The following is a 20,433-nucleotide window of genomic DNA, read 5'->3' as shown; positions in this document are numbered from 1 at the left end:
GTTGCCCAAACTGAAGTGCAGTGGCTATTCACAGGCCCCATCATAGTACACTGCAGCCATTAACTACTAGCCTCAAGCAGTGCTTTTGCCTCAGTCTCCCATGTAGCTTGAACTACAAGTACACATCACTGCATCTGGCCATTGCCATATTCTTTAAGGATCAATTACGTCATGCGGAGTTGGTTTCCTTGCTTCCATTGTCTCTCAACTGTAGTCCTAGATTAGCTTGTCAGGTTATTAATCTTAAAACATGATTTTTAACATGTTACTCCATTATTTAAAACTCCATAATAGCATTTTGCTGTTTGAGTTCCACAAAGCCTCTGAGATATTCTCTGTGAAAAGGGAGAGCAGGGTTTGGGAAGTGCTGGGGAGCCAAGGCTGACCTAATAAGGCAAATCATATTATTAGCTCATATTGTCTAAATAAAACTTATTTTACCTGGCAGTTATACTTCACTCTGAAATTACCTGAGGAATAAGTCCCTCCTAAAAGATTGTATATTAAATGTAGATGGTTTTGGGTTGGTGAAAGTGGCATACCAGGGTTTCCAGCAACACTTATTTATCTGCCATTTGGGAGAGAGAGGGATGCTTGTCAAGCAAATAGTTCTTGTATAATAACTGATTTTTGGCCAGTCATGGTGGCTCACTTCTGTAGTCCTTGCAATTTGGGAGGCTAAGGTGGGTGGATCACTTGAGCCCAGGAATTTGAAACCAGCTTGGGCAATGTAGTGAAATCCCATCTCTACAAAAAGTACAAAAAATAACCGGGCATAGTGGTGCTTGCCTGTGGTCCCAGCTGCTTGGGAGACTGAGGTGGGAGGATCACTTGAGCCTGGGAGGTCGAGGCTCCAGTGAGCTGTGATCATGCCACTGCATTCCAGACTGGGTAGCAGAGTAAGAACCTGTCTCAAGAAACTCAAAAAACTGATTTTCTCATATCTCTTTGACAGTGGACCATGCACATAATAAGCAGAAAAAGGAATAAAAAGGGATCTTGCCTTTAAAGATCAGTTATGTCCAGCCTCCCAAAACTGCACTGGTCAGTACCACCAGAGTACTCAGAGAGTTGCTGTTTTTGCTGAAATGGTGATTATAATTATCTGGCAGATTTTCAGGTATACCAATGGCATGACCTAACCATCAGCCTGTATTATTACATAACCAGCCTGTATTATTGCTTACCAGGGCAGGTCATGCCATTGACCGATTCTAGCTCCCAGGCCTGTATTAATTTGCTATTGGTGGAAGAAAAGGAATGAAAATATTCTTGAAAGTCAGTATGTCAAAGAATATAACCCAGACCAGTGGAGCCAAACAACAACAACAACAACAACAAGACGAAACATAGCTGAGTTTACTTATTTGCCAGGTAAGGAAATATAGTAAGGATTTTACATTTGCCAGGGAAGGAAATATAGTAAGGAAATTTACTGAGTAATTGTTGAGGAAGAAAAGTCTGGATTTTAGTACTAGAAAAGAGCAGGGGTTAGCATAGGGTTGGGGTGGTTATCCAAATTAATGATTGAAAACCAGCATTTTGGATAGGATGGCATGAGTTCATAGATCTGTATATGATTGGGTAAAATAAGTCCCATTCTAGTGAAACAGCATTTAGTCTTGGTATCTTGTAGGCAAGTCCTGCTGTAAATGGAAGTTTCCTGTTACAAGAGTTTCTGGCTCCTTTTCTAAAGCTAATTAGGTCTCTTATGAAGGTCCTGGACCTAACCAATCCTCTTAAGGGTCCCTGTTGGTGCGGTCTAATGTTGGATGGGCCCTTGGGTTGGCAGTGAACAGTTCTTACTCTAGATATACACTCCTAGAATACTTGCGGCAAACCCCTGAATCTGTATATATTGAGTGTTGGGAACCCTAGCCTAATATGTCCAGCTAGAAAATGGCTTTCCTCCATGTATACCATTCTTGCCAGATTCTTCCCAGAGGGTATAGAATTGTAAGTATGAAGTTGTTTGATAAGTGTTATTTTTGTTACATTGTATTCAACTTAGGATTTGTATATATTTCTAGATAGTTTCTTTATAAAGACTTAGTCTCATTTTATTCTTCAATGAGCTCTTCAAAAGTGACTCACATTCTCTTAAGACTTTTTAGTTCCATAGAGAATGCTAATTCAGGTTCCTCTTAGAAGGGCTGCTAGATAATTTTGCTCCTTATGGGAAGGTCTTACTGTGGAAATCCCCAGATTTTTGAGTTTCTGTTTGAAATATATGGTATTCAACTACTTTTATGTCGTTGGAGAAAATGTATAACCTCAGATTTTCAGCACTATTTGTAGGTTGCCTTTTTCTTCTTTCTTGTTACCTAAGTGAACACATTTATTACCAATATAACTTGTAATCCCACTGGAGAGGATTGCAGTGCTTTTAGGCAATCTCATTTCAGCAGATAGAGCTCTTTAAAAACAAACCAGTTAAAGAGAGTCTCAGCTGAACTACAGTTGTTTCTTTTGACCAAGGAAATATGGAGGTGGCGAGCAAAATCCTCGGACTTACACAGACCATCTCAACAAACATGTTTGTGCTTGGCTAAGGACATGCTGATTAAGTCTTTTCTATAAATGATATATGAATGAATCCAACACAATTCTTGGTAGCAGAGATTGAGGGCCTTTTTGTAGTTTGACTCAGATTTCGTCTTCAGAATTATTTAATAACACTTCACATGTATTGTGATTTATTTGCTTTCCAGTTGAGTTTTTGACATGTCTATTTTCTGAAGCCAAAGAGAATTGACAATGTGATTTTTAAAAGGATTTATTTCAGCATATGAGTATGCAATGGTATTGACCTTCCAAAAGCCACTAAGACATAAAATGTTATAAAGTTTTAGTATACAGTAGGGTTAAAAATGTGTTAGTATGTCCGCAAAGGGAAATATTTTATTTTCCAATACCTTTAAAATGTAACAAATAACAAACTCTAATTAAATATAATTTTTAATATGTAAATAATACCTTGAAATAGCAAGATTCCTGGCAGTTAAACTATTGAATTCCGTACTCTATAAGAAGCAAGAACTTTTGAGGATCATTTCATTTAGCTTTTGCTTATGACTTCCACTGTCCATATATGTCAAAGAGAGGGAGATGATCTTTCAATAGTTTACTAAAGAAATGAGATGCTTCATAAAATTGTTATGTGGTTGGCTTTTTACAGGGAAAATAAGAATTACAAAATGCTTACTTGCTTTATTTTTATGGGATATATATATATATAAAATATTGCTATACAGAGTCAGTAAAGTCCTTAGAAACTTACAGTTTTAGCAATGTGATAGGCATAGTTTTCTTTTTAAACTTATGTGTAAAATAGTAGCATATTCAAATGATAGGCTAGTTGTTTGGTATGAAGAGGAGAGATCACTCTTGGTCTCACCTTGCCCAGTCTCATAGGCATTGTTGCACTAGAAGAAAATACACCACATGGGATTTTCACATGTCCAAGCTCAGTAAGTTTTATTAGGTGAAGTAAAGGAGTTGGGCTCTAAGGTGATTTTTGAATCAGCAGGTGATACAGTAGATGAGATTCGGGAAGTTATTCCAGGCACTAACCAGGTAAGAGTTGTAAATACAGTTATGCACGGAATGACAAAGTTTTGGTCAATGAGGACCACTTAAGAGTGTAACATTGTTGGCCTGGCATGGTGGCTCACGTCTGTAATCCCAGCACTTTGGGAGGCCAAGGTAGGCGAATCATCTGAGGTCAAGAGTTTGAGACCAGCCTGGCCAACATGGTAAAACCCCATCTCTACTAAAAATACAAAAATTAGCCAGGTGTGGTGGCGCACACCTGTATTCCCAGGTACTCAGGAGGCTGAGGCAGGAGAATCACTTGAACCCGGGAGGTGGAGGTTGCAGTGAGCCGGAGGTTGCAGTGAGCTGAGATTGTGTAATTGTACTCCATCCTGGGCAACAGACTGAGACTCCATCTCAAAAAAAAAAAAAGAGTATATATAACATTGTATTTTTCCTATACCTTGTCTATGTTTATTTGTAATTGTGCTTTATTTTATTTTTTGAGACAGAGTCTCACTCTGTTGCCCAGGCTGGAATACAGTGGCTCAATCACTGCCCACTGCAGACTCCACCTTTCTGGCTTAACCAATCCTCCCACCTCAGCCTCCTGAGTAGCTGGGGTCACAGGCATGTGCTACCATGCCCAGCTAATTTTTAAAACATTTTGTGGAGATGGGGTCTCCTTACGTTGCCTAGGTTGATCTCAAACGGGACTCAAGTGATCCTCTCACCTTGGTCTCCCAAAGTGTTGGGATTACAGGCATGAGCCACTGCCCCCAGCCCCTTATCTGTGTTTAGATACACCAATACCATTGTTATTGCCTACAGTATTCAACACAGTAACGTACTGTACAGGTTTGTAGCCTAGGAGCCGTAGGCTATATCATATATCTGATATACATCTGATATATGATATATATGATATATGATATATCAGATATACGATGTTTGCACAATGATCACCTAATGATGAATTTCTCAGAATGTATCCCCATTGGTAAGAGATGTGTAACTGTAATACAGCTTTTGTTAAAGCCATGGTTTCTTTCAAATAAAAAAGTAGAAAATAGCTTACATAAAAAAGCCTTAAAAATTATTTTCACATGGAACAATCTTTGTGAAGTGTGCCTGTGTTTTTAAAATGAGAATTATATTTGCACTATAAGATATCCTTATTGTGTCAGAGTTTCTGTATATCATAAACCACTCTTTACATTTTTCATTATGCTGATTAAATAATAAATAATATTCAATTTAGAAAACCAGAAAGTTATATCTTCAAAATATGCTATGGAATGTAGAGGGATTGAAAATGTTTCCAGAAAGAGGCTGTTCAGGAGAAGGAAGTATATTACTTTGGATGTTAGACCTTCTCTTAGGAGAGAGGTGATATTTCCTTAGCCTCAATATGAGGAGGAGAGTTCTGCCAGAGTAGGTATATTCTGAAGGACTGTTTTTAGTAAAGAACCTCAAGAGCAGGTACTTCCCCCCTCCCCTAACCAGCTTTCTGGGAAATATAGAGCAGGTGGTATTTATGTGAGAAGGAACTTGGAGAAAGGTCAACTCTTCCCTTAATTTTCCTTGCTTTCCCCATATTCACTTTTTAATCTTCATTTAGCCAAGTCATTAACTTGTTTGTTAAATGTTTGTTGTGTGCCTTTGTTAGGTATGTGGTAATTTTTTAATTCATGCTCATTTATTCAGAAGAGTTTCAAGTTGCCTGGTTTTTTTAAGTGAACTGTGTATTTTCTTTTTTGTTATATGTGTTCACAAAAGTTGGAGAAAGGTTTTTTTCCCCAATACATTCTATTAATCAAACTCATTTATTTTTATTATTACATTTGTTTTTAACTTATATCGGTCTTGATTGAATCCTTTTACTTGTGTATCTAAGTGCTTAATAATTTTTGATCATTTGGATCAAAGTGAGTTTAATGAAAATAGAATTTTGTGATAGCCCTTAAGCCAACTGGCCACATCCTTGATTTCCCAAATCAAGGTCAGAAGTGTAATTACTAAATTATATTGTTTTCTTTAGATATTCAGATAGGAATAGTAGGAATATTCATTGGAATAGTAGATTGAAGCCTTAACTTCATCCGTCTAGAACAACTAATACACTGTGGAACTTCAGTGCTACATTGGCTTACTTTAACTACATTTTGAGGCCATCTGGTCAGTTAGTGGGGTGTAGTGGCCAGCGCAGAGGCTGTTGGGTAGTCAACTGTGGGTTTGAATCTTTGCCACTTACTAACTGACTGTGGCGAGATTATTTTTAATATCAATTCATCATCAGTAAGGTAGGGATGATAGTATCTGCCAAGTTACATGGTTGTGAAAATTAACAATTTAGTTAAAGCACCTTGCATTCTGCCTGGGATAGTATATAGGTGTTCAATAAATGGTAGAGACTGTTAACTATTACTTACATTTTCTTTGTATATATTTTCTGCTTAAATTCATGTTAGTGCTAATAACCAAGATAATTTACATGAGTGTTTTAATTTAAGATTAGTGAGACTTTAAAAGCTTTTCTTAAAGTTGAAATACATCATGGTCTTTAATGTTTCTCTTCTAAGTTTTTACTTTAATATAGATACCAAAAAATCAGAATGATTTTTCTTATTTTGTCCTTAGTAAACACATTATGCTTCCTGTTTGAGATTTTGTTACCTTGTGGAATTTTTCATTAATATAGTATATAGCACAGCAGGGTTTTGTTTTTGTTTTAAACTAAAGATTGATCTTAATGAGATAGTGTTGAAATTAGGTAAGCTTCTCTTGCTACTATTTATCTCTTCCATCTTTATTTTTAACATTTTAATCATATAGCTCTCTGAAACTCCCTACAGCATGAATGAAAGACAATTTTTCTACCAGAAAGGAAGTAGCCTAAAAAGATTGTTATATCACCATTTATAAGTTCAAAATTCTTATTACTGAAGCTATATATTCATCCTTCAGCTACACGCTTGCTACCTTATGGATGTTTTAAAGACTGTCACCACCTTAGCAATATTCTGAGTAACTCGATTTTAATGTGATATATATTTTGTTGATGACTTTCAAAATAATTATACATTATTGAACATTTAATTATTAAATTACAAAGATAACTTAAACTCTGATTTTATATTCTAGGTACATGTCTGTGATTAGAAAATTCTCTCATGGTATTCTATTTATAATTAATATACCAAGTCAAACTAATTAGAAGTATCTGAAGCCCCTAGCAAAATTTGTAATTAGACATGCCATTTATAATTAACTGACTCTTCTCATTCTTGCCTTTTCCTCTCTATTTGAATTAATCACTGTGCTCTTCCTTTAGTGATACTTGTGTTCCTATCCAAGACACTGATTAGAGTTTAGTGATCAGTGTTTGTGATATGTTATGGAGACTTATTTTATAGAAACCTTGCTTTTAAACTTTAAAAACATTAAAATACTTGAATTATATTCTCTATAAAGTATCACATTGAAGATTTTTTTTTGCACATTATCAAGATAAGTATTTATTTTATCAGATGCTGAAGGCAAACAGAGAATAGACAGACTTGACCATTTTTCCTCTCTAGTACTTTAGTATCTGGATTTTTCTTGCCAGTCTGATCACTGATCACTGTCTGCATAGTTTTGACAGCATGCCCATTGACCCTGGGCCATTGATAGACCTGGTATGTCTTCATTTATTATTTTGCTAAAGAATTAAAAGTCTGATAAGCTAGGCAGTGTCCTGTGCTTTGGCTATGAAGAGGCAGGAGTGGTATTTAAAGTGTTTATGAGTAAGTACAAAATAGGCACCAACCAGTTAAGATGGCTGTAGCGCTGAATCAGGGTCTTGAAGAACCCCTTCATCCTTTATGCTGTGTCAGGCTTTCTTGTTTTACCCACTGGGTTGTAGTGATGGTAGGGAGACTGGACCATCAGTAGGCACCTTAGGACTGGTGGAGTTTGAGGCAGTGACTTTACCAGACTATGTTACAGAAGTATTTCAGTACTGAAGTACAACCCTTCAGGCTCTGTTGGTGTGTACCAGCTCAATATTAGCTCTGCCAAGAGGTGTTCAGTCATTGTCCTTAGAGAGCTTACTGTTCTCTAACTGTAAGAGACAGTTATAGTTTGAGAGGTACTTATGTAAGTATATAAAACATGCATAGGGGAAGATTGCAGCATCTTTTTTTGGAAAACCAGGGAAGACTTCCGTAATGAGTAGAAACTTGCCAGGCAGGTTTAAGGAGGAGATTCTAAACAAGCAAAGGGGAAAATAGCAATTTCAAAGGCTTAGGGGCATAAGAGAGCATAGTGGATTCAGAGATCAACAGTTAGGAGCAGGAAAAGATGAAATTTTTCTCTGACACTTGCTTTATAAATTGGATAAATAAATTTTAAGATCATATTTATAGTTTTGAAATTGCTCCATTTTTGATAGATGTATTAGTTCATTCTTGCACTGCTATAAAGAAATACCTGGACTGGGTAATTTATAAAGAAAAGAGGTTTAATTGGCTCATGGTTCCCCAGGTTGTATAGGAAGCATAATGCTGGCCATCTGCTAGGGTTCTGGGGAGGCCTCAGGAAACTTACAATCATGGCGGAAGGCCAAAGGAAGCAGGCATAGAGAGAGAGAGAGGAGGAAGGTGCTACACACTTTTAAACAACCAGATCTTATGATAACTCTATCATGAGAACAGTACTAGGGGGATGGTGCTAAACCATTAGAAACTGCCCCCATGATCCAGTCACCTCCCACCAGGCCCCACCTCCAACACTGGGGATTACAATCTGACATGAGATGTGGGCGGGAACACAGATCCAAACCATATCGGTCGAGAACTGCTAGCCTGTCTGATACTTAGGTTCTTCAACTATATCTAAACTATTTTAGGTACAGGGAAAGGAGAATAGGAATTTGTTATAGTTCAGGGCTATACTAAACATTCATAGAGCAAGAGTGCGATTAAACCCTCGCTTCTGATTCATTGAGAGGCTTCTAATGAGCAAACACAGATTCAAACAGATTGAGGATGGTAGTCTTTTAAATGAGATAAAACCGTTGCCCATGAAGCTTTTTGGCTGACATCATGAAACTAATTTTGCTTAATGGCTATGGAGGCCTACAAATTCAAATGTGCAGAAAACGCAGTAAATTGCTGGCCTGTCAGATTCTTGTTGCCTGTCATCTTTTATCTGAATGGCAACTTTTGTATCCAGATTGTTAGGAGCAAGTATGTGGACCCCGTTAAGGTTATATTTGTACATGCATGAATAATTCAATTCAGAGCATACTAAATACAGCAAATCGACAACAGTGGAGCAATCCATCTTCTTATACTTGTATAATTAGGGAGCACATCTATTGGATATCTCTTCTCGTATCAGAGAACTCTTGAAATAGGTCAGGCTTTCATAGTAGCGTAAGTTCTGCTTTTATTGCCAGAGTTGATGCCTTATACCTTTGAAATATAGTGAAGTCATGGAGAGCAGAGAAAACATTTTCTCTATGACTGTTCAACTCAATGAGTGATTTTAAAGCACCCATTATGTGCTAGGAATTATGTGAAATACAAAGATGAATAAGTGGCAGTTTTCTGTTTTGTTTTTATTTTTATTTATTTTTTTGGAACAGAGTCTCACTCTGTCTCCCGAGCTGGAGTGCAGTGGCACGATCTCAGGTCACTGCAACCTCCACCTCCTGCAAGCGATTCTCCTGTCTCAGCCTCCCGAGTGGCTGGGATTACAGGTTTGTGCCTCTGTGGCTGGCCAACTTTTGTATTTTTAGTAGAGACGGCATTTCACCATGTTGGCCAGGCTGATCTTGAACTCTGGACCTCAAGTGATCTGCCTGCCTTGGCCTCCCAAAGTGCTAGGATTGCAGGCATGAGCCACTGTGCCGGGCTTCTGTTAATCAAATTATATGATTTCCTCCATCAAGCTGTATTTAGAAAAAAATGTCATGATGATGGTGGTGGTGGTGGTGGTATGTGTGTAGTGTTACAACAAAGGCTACAATAAAGGTCTGAGTTACATGTGAATAGATTATTTGCTTCAAAGATGGTTTTGAAATAATTGTTTTAAGTTTTTTGATGGCTTCACTTTTACAACACTTTCAATTAATGTTCCTTATCTTCTCTCTACTTTCTGTTATATTGCATAATTGAAGGAATATTTTCAGTGAAATATATATTATGTTTCAATATTATTAATTCAACAGGTATTTAGGTAGCATCTACTAGGCCCTAGGTTTGGAGTGAACCAGAATGTGAAAGGTTGCTATTCATAGAATAAAATTACTTAGTAAAAAGGAAACCAAAATAATGAAGTTTTTACTTTCAGCCCTTTTAGTTTGATTAATGATATGAAAATAACATAATTCAGCCTTAAAGTCACAGAATTTATGTTTGATTTTGTAAATGTGTTGGATTTTTTTTCCTTTTTTTCTTTTTTTTTTGAGACAGAGTCTTGCACTGTTGCCAGGCTGGAGTGCAGTGGCGCGATCTCAGTTCACTGCAACCTCCACCTCCCGGGTTCAAGCAATTCCCCTACCTCAGCCTCCTAAGTAGCTGGGACTACAGGCGTGGGCCACCACGCCTGACTAATTTTTTGTATTTTAGCAGAGATGGGGTTTCACCATGTTGGCCAGGATGGTCTCCATCTCCTGACCTTGTTAACCGCCCGCCTCAGCCTCCCAAAGTGCTGAGATTACAGGCATGAGTCACCATGCCTGGCCTGATGTGTTGGATTTTTATGTTCACAAAATTTATCTGAAGACATATGCAGAAGTAGACTGTCTACATTGAATTTTGGTTACCTGATTAGCATATTAAATCTGTGGTTTTTGGTAACATTCAAAATTAGGGGTGGGCATGGGACTTTAGAAATTGAGGGCATTCTCTGTGTTATCACTTGGTTGGAGGCAAATCTAGGGGAACAAAAAGATGAGAGTCACTACTATAACAAGTTATCCCTTTTGTACCTTTGCTCATTTCACTGCCTGGAACATCTCTTTTTCTTCTCTCTGCTCATTTTCATATCTTACTCAAAGACTTTCCCAAGGTGGTACCTAAACATTTTCCCCTGAGGTGACATTTTGCTCCTTGGAATTGTACAACATTTTATCTATTACAACTTTCAAGATTCTTTAAACTTTTTTGTGCGTACCTGAGCTATGTTTCCTATTGGATTATAAGCTTCCTGAAGGTATCATGGATGTCAAATTGGGCCATGAAGGATGGAAGGAATTTGGATAGGTGGAGAAAGGAAGTCATGTCCATAGGAGAGAAACCACATAGACCAAGGTCCATAAGACAAAACAAATGCTTTTTCAGAAATGCTAGTAGATTGATTGGCTGGGTTTAGGGAATATGTAAGTAGGGTAGAGGAAGATGAAGTGGGGAAAATAGGAAATGATCTTTGATGCTGAGTTAGTAAAATATGAAGGTCATCAGCACTTCACTTTTAGTTGATTAGTTGTGTGTAGGAAAGGCTTACTAGAGAGTTGGAGGAGAGTGTACTTACTCTATTGTACCTCTTTTGTAATTCCCAGATTACTTCACTAAAGGAAAAGGGAACCAATATTGTGGTGAGATGTAAAGTGCTTTCAACCCAGGATACAGTAGATCCGGAAAACAGAAACCTATGAGCCATAGTCAGCGCCTTTGCAATATCATGGGAAGGAAAGATGGTCTTCGTGCCTCCTTCTAGTTCTGATACACTGTGATGCCATGGCACAGTTCAAATCTTTGGATCAGAGCCACCACTAAGACCTGTTTCATCCATTTATGAATTATTTAGTTCAGAAGTCAGTAGACCTCTCTAAAGATCCCCTTTAAACTTTTAAACTTTGTGGCCATATACTACCTCTGTTGCATATTCTTGTTTGTTTATGGCCCTTTAAATATGTAAAAACCATTCTTAGCTCATAAATCAGACAAAAACAGGCCCTAGGCTGGATTTGGCTCTTAGGCTATAGTTTGACCACTGATTTAGTTGATTAGGGTACTTGTTACTGCACATATGATTTCTAGAATATAGAAAACCAAGACCAACTTGGTGATAGTGTTTTTCCATCTGTCTGTATTTTCAGTGACGACTCATAGGTTGTATTTTCTAAGGGTCGAGAAGCTAATACTTACCAAGAACTCTCCATTTGCATTCCTGCAGTGTTGGTAATTTTGTGTTTCGGGTTTGTGCTATCTTTCTAAGTGCTGTGAAAACTCCCTGGTGTCTGAGACTATTTGTCTTTACTATCTGTACCCTGATTCACATACAAATATTTTCTGTGTTGTATCCTTAATGTCTGAGACTATTTTACTCATCTTTACTAGCTGTAACCTGATTAGCACACGTTATTTTAGTACTTCTTAATGGTTATTAGTATAAATAATGCATTTGTATTTTATTGTAAAGTATGAAGTTTTATACTTTTTGAATACAACGTGCACATGCATGAGAAAGCAACATATTTTATAGTTATAATTAAACATAGTGATTTAATTTCAGTGATCACTGGTTTAAAATCTTGTCTGGATTAGATTCTTCTATATGTGTTCTTTCTGTTTTGCTCATGTACATTCCCTATAATGGAGTAGTTATCTCAGATTTTTCTGTCATGAAACATTAGTGCATATAGTCCCCTGCATATAGTCATAATCCCTTGTCCCCAGTATCTTGAATTGCTACACTCACTGCTGAACACAAAACAAATATCAAAACAAATATTTTCTCACTTTTTTTGTTGATTACAATTTGTTAATGATACGTATCCGGTATTTCTATTTGATTAATCAAACACTTCTTGCTCTTTGCTTAATGCTCTGTCTCCGTTGTCATACTTATTGCTTTCTATGTTTCATTTATATTTTTCTATAATTTCTTAGAGTTTTAAACACTCAAGCAGTTTTTATAGTGGTAAAATTTTAACTTTTTTTTTTGTTTTTTTTTGAGATGGTATCTTGCTCTGTCACCCAGGCTGGAGTACAGTGGCGTGATCTCAGCTCACCACAACCTCCGCTTCGCAGGTTCAAGTGATTCCCCTGCCTCAGCCTCCCGAGTAGCTGGAATTACAGGCACCTGCCATCATGCCCAGCTAATTTTTTTGTATTTTTATAGAGACGGGATTTCACCATGTTGGCCAGGCTGGTCTGGAACTCCTGACCTCAGGTGATCCGCCCGCCTTGGCCTCATAAAGTGCTGGGATTACAGGCATAAGCCACCATGCCCAGCCCAAAACTTTTAATTTTTTAAGTAAATAAATGCTCAAAACTCGTAACATTTTAAAATGAGTAGTTATCAATACAGATTCTTATAAACACATTCACACATTGTAATACATTCTAAATATATGTTATATATTACATATTAAGCACTGTAGAAAATTTAACCTTATTTTCAGGAAGATTAGGTAAACAGATAATCATGAATCCAAACAGTTTTTATAGTCACAACTTACCTCTCATTTGCCAGTGTAAAGATTATAAACAGATGTGGTTTACAGATGATAGTTGATGCTTCCACATTCACTGGCAATGGTGATCTCTTAAAAGGCCCATCTAGCTGAACCTTGGAGAAACATACCCAAGCTTGGAGGTATCCCTCTACCACTTAGAATGCAGTTTGTACATGGAGGCATGTAATAAATACTCAATGAATGAATTATTAAAACCTCAAGCTTATTCTAGACTTAAGCTCTGGTTCTCAACAAAATACCACCGAATAAACATAAAAATACCTACTTAGAGCATTTTGAAAGTATGTAACTTAAGGAAAAATTAAAATTACCCGTGTAATATTTATGCAAAGCAAAGCACTATTAACATTGTATGTATTTCTAGTCTTTTCTATGCAAATTTATGTATTACACATTTGAAATTACCCAATAGATGAGCATTTTCCTATCATTAAGCATTTTTATTTTACTTTTAAAATCCACTTTAGTAAAATGATTTATGCACAGTACAGTTTGAGGGGTTTTGACTAACGTGTATATCCTGTTGACAACTGCCATAATCAAGATATGGAACATTTTAATCACTCTTAAAAGCTTCTCTTAAGCCCCTTTGCAGTCAATTCTTTCATACAACCTTTGGCTCCTGCAATAACTTACCTGCTTTCTGTCAGTGGAGATCAGTTTTAACTGTTCTAGAATCGTATACATGAAAACATTGAGTAGACAGTACAGAGAGTTCCTATGTATGCCCTTTACAGTTTCCTCTGTTAGTCTAAGCATCTTTGATAAGCAGTTTTAATGATTGCTTAATATTCTAACTTATTTAGCAAATCATTTGTATGTTTAGTTTGCTTCTAGCTCTTTTTTGAGATGGAGTCTCGCCTGGTCACCAGGCTGGAGTGCAGTGGCGTGATCTCAGCCCACTGCAATCTCTGCCTCCAGTGTTCAAGCGATTCCCCTGCCTCAGCCTCTTGAGTAAATGGGATTACAGGTGCACACCACCACACCTGGCTAATTTTTTGTATTTCAGTAGAGACGGGGTTTCACCATGTTGGCCAGGATGGTCTGCATCTCCTGACCTCATGATCCGTCCGTCTTAGCCTCCCAAAGTGTTGGGATTACAGGTGTGAGCCACCGTGCCCAGCCTTTCTAGCTCTTTACAGTCATAAATGAGCTATGATATAAATGTTTGAATTTTTGATTATTTAGGACAGATTACTAGAAGTTACTAGATCAAGGATTTGAACTTCTTCTTTTTTTTATTTTTTTTGAGTCGGAGTCTCGCCCTGTCACCCAATCTGGAGTGCAGTGGTGCGATCTTGGCTCACTGCAACCTTCACCTTCCAGGTTCAAGCAATTCTGCCTCAGACTCGCATGTAGCTGGGACTACAGGCACCTGCCACCATGCCTGGCTAATTTTTGTATTTTTAGTAGACGGGGTTTCACCATCTTGGCCAGGCTCCTGACTTCATGATCCACCCACCCTGGCCTCCTGAAGTGCTGGGATTACAGGCATGAGCCACCGCGCCTGGCCAGGATTTGAACTTTTTAAGGCTCTTGATGCACGTTGCAAAATTGTTTTCCAGAAAGATTTTACCAATTGCTGGGCGTGTGGATCATGCCTGTAATCCCAGCACTTTGGGAGGCTGAGGCATGTGGATTGCTTGAGCCCAGTAGTTCAAGACCAGTCTGGGTGGACAACATGGCAAAACCCCATCTCTACAAAAAATACAAAAGTTAGCAGGTCTTAGTGATGGGCACCTGTGTAGTCCCAGCTACTCAGGATGCTGAGGTGGAAGTATCACTTGAGCCTGGGAGGTCTAGGCTGCAGCGAGCTGTGATCACGCCACTGTACTCCAGCCTAGGTGACAGAGTGAGATCCTGTCTCAAAAAACCCAAAAAACAAAAACAAATTTACCAATTTAAATTCCTATGAACAGTGTACAAAAATGCCTGTTATATTACATTATTATTTTATATATATTATTACGTTATCACTTGTAGCTGTCAGTATAGCCTACATTGTGCTGTAGTAACAGTCCCAAAAATCTAAGTTACATAATACAACAAAATTTATTTCTTGCTCATGGTACATGTCTAATACATATCAGCAGGGTTTATTTTTTTCTCTTCAGAGCCATTTCGTGAACTCCATAATGACTGGAGTAGCTGAGAGGTCTGTAAGTTGTGTAGTTGGTCTTAAAACTTACACCTAGAAATGTGTAACATCACATCCATGTACATTTCGGTGGCTAAAGCAAGTCATGTGCCTACACCTAAATTGAAAGAGGGCAATGAGGTACAATCTTACCATGAGTCTGGTAAGGAGAAGAACTGGAAGGGCACCAATGACTATAATCTTATTTTTAAAATAATTGTAATTTCATTGATCAAAGATGGTATCTCATTTTAATTTTATTTTCTTTGCTAATGTAGAGAACATTTTTCCATTTTTCATACTTATTAGACATTGGTTTTATTTAATTTATGTATTTGCTTATGTTTTATAAACATGTGCTATTGATTTACTTTTACATTTCCAGATTTTTAAATTCTGTATTTTCTATGAGGATGAGCAATCATGATATATTATTATAGGGAGTGTAAACTTTAGAAAATACTTTCTTTTGAAGAATTGAGTTGATGAGGGAAATCGATTGTTTTCTCCTGTTAATGTGGTACCTGTTTTGATATCCTTTTTTTTTTTTTTTTTTTTGAGAGAGTCTTGCTGTATTGCCCATGCTGCAGTGCAGTGGCGCGATCTTGGCTCACTGCAACTTCTGCCTTCCGGGTTCAAGCAACCTCTGCCTCCCGGGTTCAAGCGATTCTCCTGCCTCAGCCTCCCGAGTAGCTGGGACTATAGGCACACGCTGCCATACCCAGCTAATTTTTTTGTACTTTTAGTAGAGACAGGGTTTTGCCACATTGACCAGGCTGCTCTCAAACACCTGACCTCAGGTGATCTGCCCACCTTGGCCTCCCAAAGTGCTGGGATTACAGGCATGAGCCACCATGGCCGGCCTGTTTTGATATACTTTTAATTTCAAGAAATATCAACATTAATCAAAGACAATAGAAAGTCCAGGAGAATTTCTTAATTCTTGACATTCTACAGATACCTAAAGAACAGCTTGAACATAAAAATTTAGGAGGTAAATGGGTCAAGTAAGGGTTCTGTTGAAATAATTAAATTTCCTACTCAGATTCAACCATATTAACCATGTCTTTTTCTGTTTGTTTTTTACAATTCAGGTATCTGCCCAAACTGGAACTTATGCTGTAGACATTTCTTTGTGGTTTGTCTAAAAACCAAAGGTGAGATAATTTATGAATGCATTTGCCTTTTAATATATATTTTATAATGAGAAAGAATTGTTTCTGAAAAAATTTAAGGCAATACCAAGTATCTTTTCCTCTGAGTGTTTTAATAGGAAACTTATAAAACTACATATATAGTATGCTTACTTTTAAGCATGTTTATAAGACATTTGAAATAAATGAAACTTGTTCTAGTGACAAAATACTTTTGAGTGAATTTTTTCTTTATCTTTAATACTCAAAGATGAAATTCATACTGCTATTCTCTGATACACTTGAGAATGTATTGGCATTATGATCTCATATTCTTGAAGACAAATCTTCCATTAGTTAAATCATAGATTAAAACGACTGCTAACTATTTTAATGGGCCAGTTATTAAGAACTTTCTACCACTCTGCTCTCTTGGACTTAATGACTTTCTGTAGTTCCCTGTTTGGGAGCCTCTGTAATAAGGATATATACACATTAGTATGTTAATAGTTGGCTTCTATAGGAAAGCCTCCCATTTATAGAAAGCTTCTATAGATAGCATTGCACTCTAAAGGTAGGATCATAGCCTTTGCCAGTTTCTTACCTGTCTTGGCTCAAGTCCTCTTCTTGTTAAAGTTTTTCCAAATGCACCCTTGTAAGTCTCTCATCTGGTCTTTCCACCTTCAGTCTGACTGTTCTGTAAGCCATTTTAATCATTGTCAACAGATTATTTTTTTCTTTAAAAGAATGTCAGCCTGTCAGTCTACTACTCGGAGTCCTTCAGTATCTACATTCCTTAAGGATTATTTTACAAACTCCTTTACAGAGCAGTAGTGGTCTAGATATGATATGAACACTAGCATCGTGTATTCATATTATATCTTTACTGAGAAATAATTCCCATGCCATAAATTCCACCCATTTAAAATGTAAAATTCAGTAGTTTTTATTGTATTTACAGAGATGTATAACCATCACCACAGTCTAATTTTGGAATATTTTCATCACTCATTTTTTTCTTTGAGATGGAGTCTCTTTCACCCGGGGTGGAGTGCAGTGGCACCATCTTGGCTCACCGCAACCTCTGCCTCCCAGGTTTAAGCGGTTCTCCTACCTCAGCCTCCCTGGTAGCTGAGATTACAGGTGTGTGCCACCATGCCTGGCTAATTTTTGTATTTTTTTTTAATGTCCTTTCCCTGCATTTCCCTTGATTTAACCCACCCAGAATCATTTTCTGTTGTTTGTAATGAAAGAACGTTGATCTGTACAAATATTCATTTAAAACAGTAATGAACTAAACACATATTAAGGCAGTAAGACACAATTTCACTTACAAAACTAGAAAGGATTCTTAATAATGAATAGTACTATCCAGTTTTTTCAGGTTTTGGAAAAATGGCTCTCTTTATAATTACTGGTGGGAGTGTAAACAATTTCTCTGGAAGGCAATATATAAAAAAATTAAAATGTACACAAACTTTGATCCAGTCATATAAAAATTCTATGTAAAGACTTAACTGCAAGTATATTTATTGCTGTACTGTTTATATTAAGGAAAAATAAAAGTAATTACATAAATTGGGTGACCATATAACATATCATTCAAAAGGGAATACTTTTGGGAGTAAAAGGAGGCTCTATCTCTTTTTTTTTTTTTTTTTTTTTTTTTTGACACGGAGTCTCACTCTGTCGCCCAGGCTGGAGTGCATTGGCACGATCTTGGCTCACTACAAGCTCTGCCTCCCGGGTTCTGGCCATTCTCCTGCCTCAACCTCCTGAGTAGCTGGGACTACAGGCGCCCACCACCATGCCCAGCTAATTTTTTGTATTTTTAGTAGAGATGGTGTTTCACCGTGTTAGCCAGGATGGTCTCGATCTCCTGACCTCGTGATCCACCCGCCTTGGCCTCCCAAAGTGCTGGGATTACAGGCGTGAGCCACCGTGCCCAGCCAGGAGGCTCTATTAATAATTATACCAAGACAAGAAACATAAACCAAGCCTGTTTCAGGCACACCGGGTAACAGTGGTCACCTTGTATATGATCAGGAATTAGTATCATTATTTTAAGAAATATAAATAATTGACTCATGTGATTGTGGAGGCTGAAAATCCAAACTCTGCAGGTTTCATAATGGTGCCGTACATCCAAACAACAGAATCAATCAGGCTATTAAAAATATGAGTATAAGAATGGGAGAAAATTTTTGCAATCTACTCATCTGACAAAGGGCTAATATCCAGAACCTACAAAGAACTCAAACAAATTTACAAGAAAAAAACAAACAACCCCATCAAAAAGTGGGCAAAGGATATGAACAGACATTTCTCAAAAGAAGACATTCATACAGCCAACAGACACATGAAAAAATGCTCATCATCACTGGCCATCAGAGAAATGCAAATCAAAACCACAATGAGATACCATCTCACACCAGTTAGAATGGCGATCATTAAAAAGTCAGGAAACAACAGGTGCTGGAGAGGATGTGGAGAAATAGGAACACTTTTACACTGTTGGTGGGATTGTAAACTAGTTCAACCATTATGGAAAACAGTATGGCGATTCCTCAAGGATCTAGAACTAGATGTACCATATGACCCAGCCATCTCATTACTGGGTATATACCCAAAGGATTATAAATTATGCTGCTATAAAGACACATGCACTCGTATGTTTATTGCGGCACTATTCACAATAGCAAAGACTTGGAATCAACCCAAATGTCCATCAGTGACAGATTGGATTAAGAAAATGTGGCACATATACACCATGGAATACTATGCAGCCATCAAAAAGGATGAGTTTGTGTCCTTTGTAGGGACATGGATGCAGCTGGAAACCATCATTCTTAGCAATCTGTCACAAGAACAGAAAACCAAACACCGCATGTTCTCACTCATAGGTGGGAACTGAACAATGAGATCACTTGGACTCAGGAAGGGGAACATCACACACAGGGGCCTGTCATGGGGAGGGGGGAGGGGGGAGGGATTGCATTGGGAGTTATACCTGATGTAAATGACAAGTTGATGGGTGCAGCACACCAACATGGCACAAGTATACATATGTAACAAACCTGCACGTTATGTACATGTACCCTAGAACTTAAAGTATAATAATAATAAATAAATTAAAAATAAAATAAAATAAAAATATGAGTATAATAAAATTATTTATTTGGGTCTGTTTCTAGAACTTTGTACCATTTCAATGATTTGCTTGTATATTTTTGTACCCATTTAAAAAAGATTATGGTTTCATGGTATGTTTTAATGTGTGATAAAACAAATCACCCAATATTAGTTTTTTACAATTCTTTTGGATAAAATGTATAATAGTTTGCCCACTTTCCCCAACATGTTAAATTATATAATACTTTGGGAAGAAATTCATGTTTAAATATTCTGCTTTTTAAGAATATGGAATTTATCTATTTTTGGTTTCTTTCATATTGCTCAGTGGAATTTTACAGTTTCTCTACATTTTCTGTTACGTTTATGCCTGGGCATTTTACATTGTTGTTATTGTAAATACTGTTCCTTCATCATTGCTATATAAAAGGTTATAGATTTTTGTATATCTATATAACCAGTCCTTCTACCGAGTAGCCTTTTCTTTCTTTTTTTTGAAAATTTTTTTTTATTATTATACTTTAAGTTCTAGGGTACATGTGCACATGTTTGTTACATATGTATACATGTGCATGTTGGTGTGCTGCACCCATTAATTCATTTACATTACCTCATTACCTCATTTACATTAGGTATATCTCCTAATGCTATCCATACCCCCTGTCCCCTCCCCACAATAGGCCCCGGTGTGTGATGTTCCCCTTCCTGTGTCCAAGTGATCTCATTGTTCAATTCCCACCTATGAGTGAGAACATGCGGTGTTTGGTTTTCTGTTCTTGTGATAGTTTGCTGAGAATGATGGTTTCCAGCTGCATCCATTTCCCTACAAAGGACACAAACTCATCCTTTTTTATGACCACATAGTATTCCATGGTGTATATGTGTCATATTTTCTTAATCCAGTCTGTCACTGATGGACATTTGGGTTGATTCCAAGTCTTTGCTATTGTGAATAGTGCTGCAATAAACATACATGTGCATGTGTCTTTATAGCAGCATGATTTATAATCCTTTGGGTATATACC

At 37.3% G+C, this 20,433-nt stretch overlaps 1 protein-coding gene across 19 annotated transcripts in view; it reads left to right on the top strand.

Annotated features, from left to right (window-relative positions):
- The window catches only part of PEAK1 (pseudopodium enriched atypical kinase 1), a 306,616-nt gene that overhangs the window by 46,034 nt on the left and 240,149 nt on the right, over positions 1 to 20,433 (top strand). For 18 of the 19 annotated variants that reach the window (XR_012415230.1, XM_015453143.4, XM_065548242.2 and 15 more), the window contains one exon: positions 16,238 to 16,300. The exons of the other annotated variant lie outside the window; for it this stretch is intronic. The gene's annotated coding sequence lies outside the window, so the exon portion shown is untranslated. The remainder of the gene's footprint in view (positions 1 to 16,237; positions 16,301 to 20,433) is intronic. 19 annotated transcript variants of the gene reach the window in all.

Source organism: Macaca fascicularis, chromosome 7 (assembly GCF_037993035.2).
Source record: "Macaca fascicularis isolate 582-1 chromosome 7, T2T-MFA8v1.1".
NCBI lineage: Eukaryota > Metazoa > Chordata > Mammalia > Primates > Cercopithecidae > Macaca > Macaca fascicularis.
This window is presented reverse-complemented; position numbering and strand designations above follow the sequence as displayed.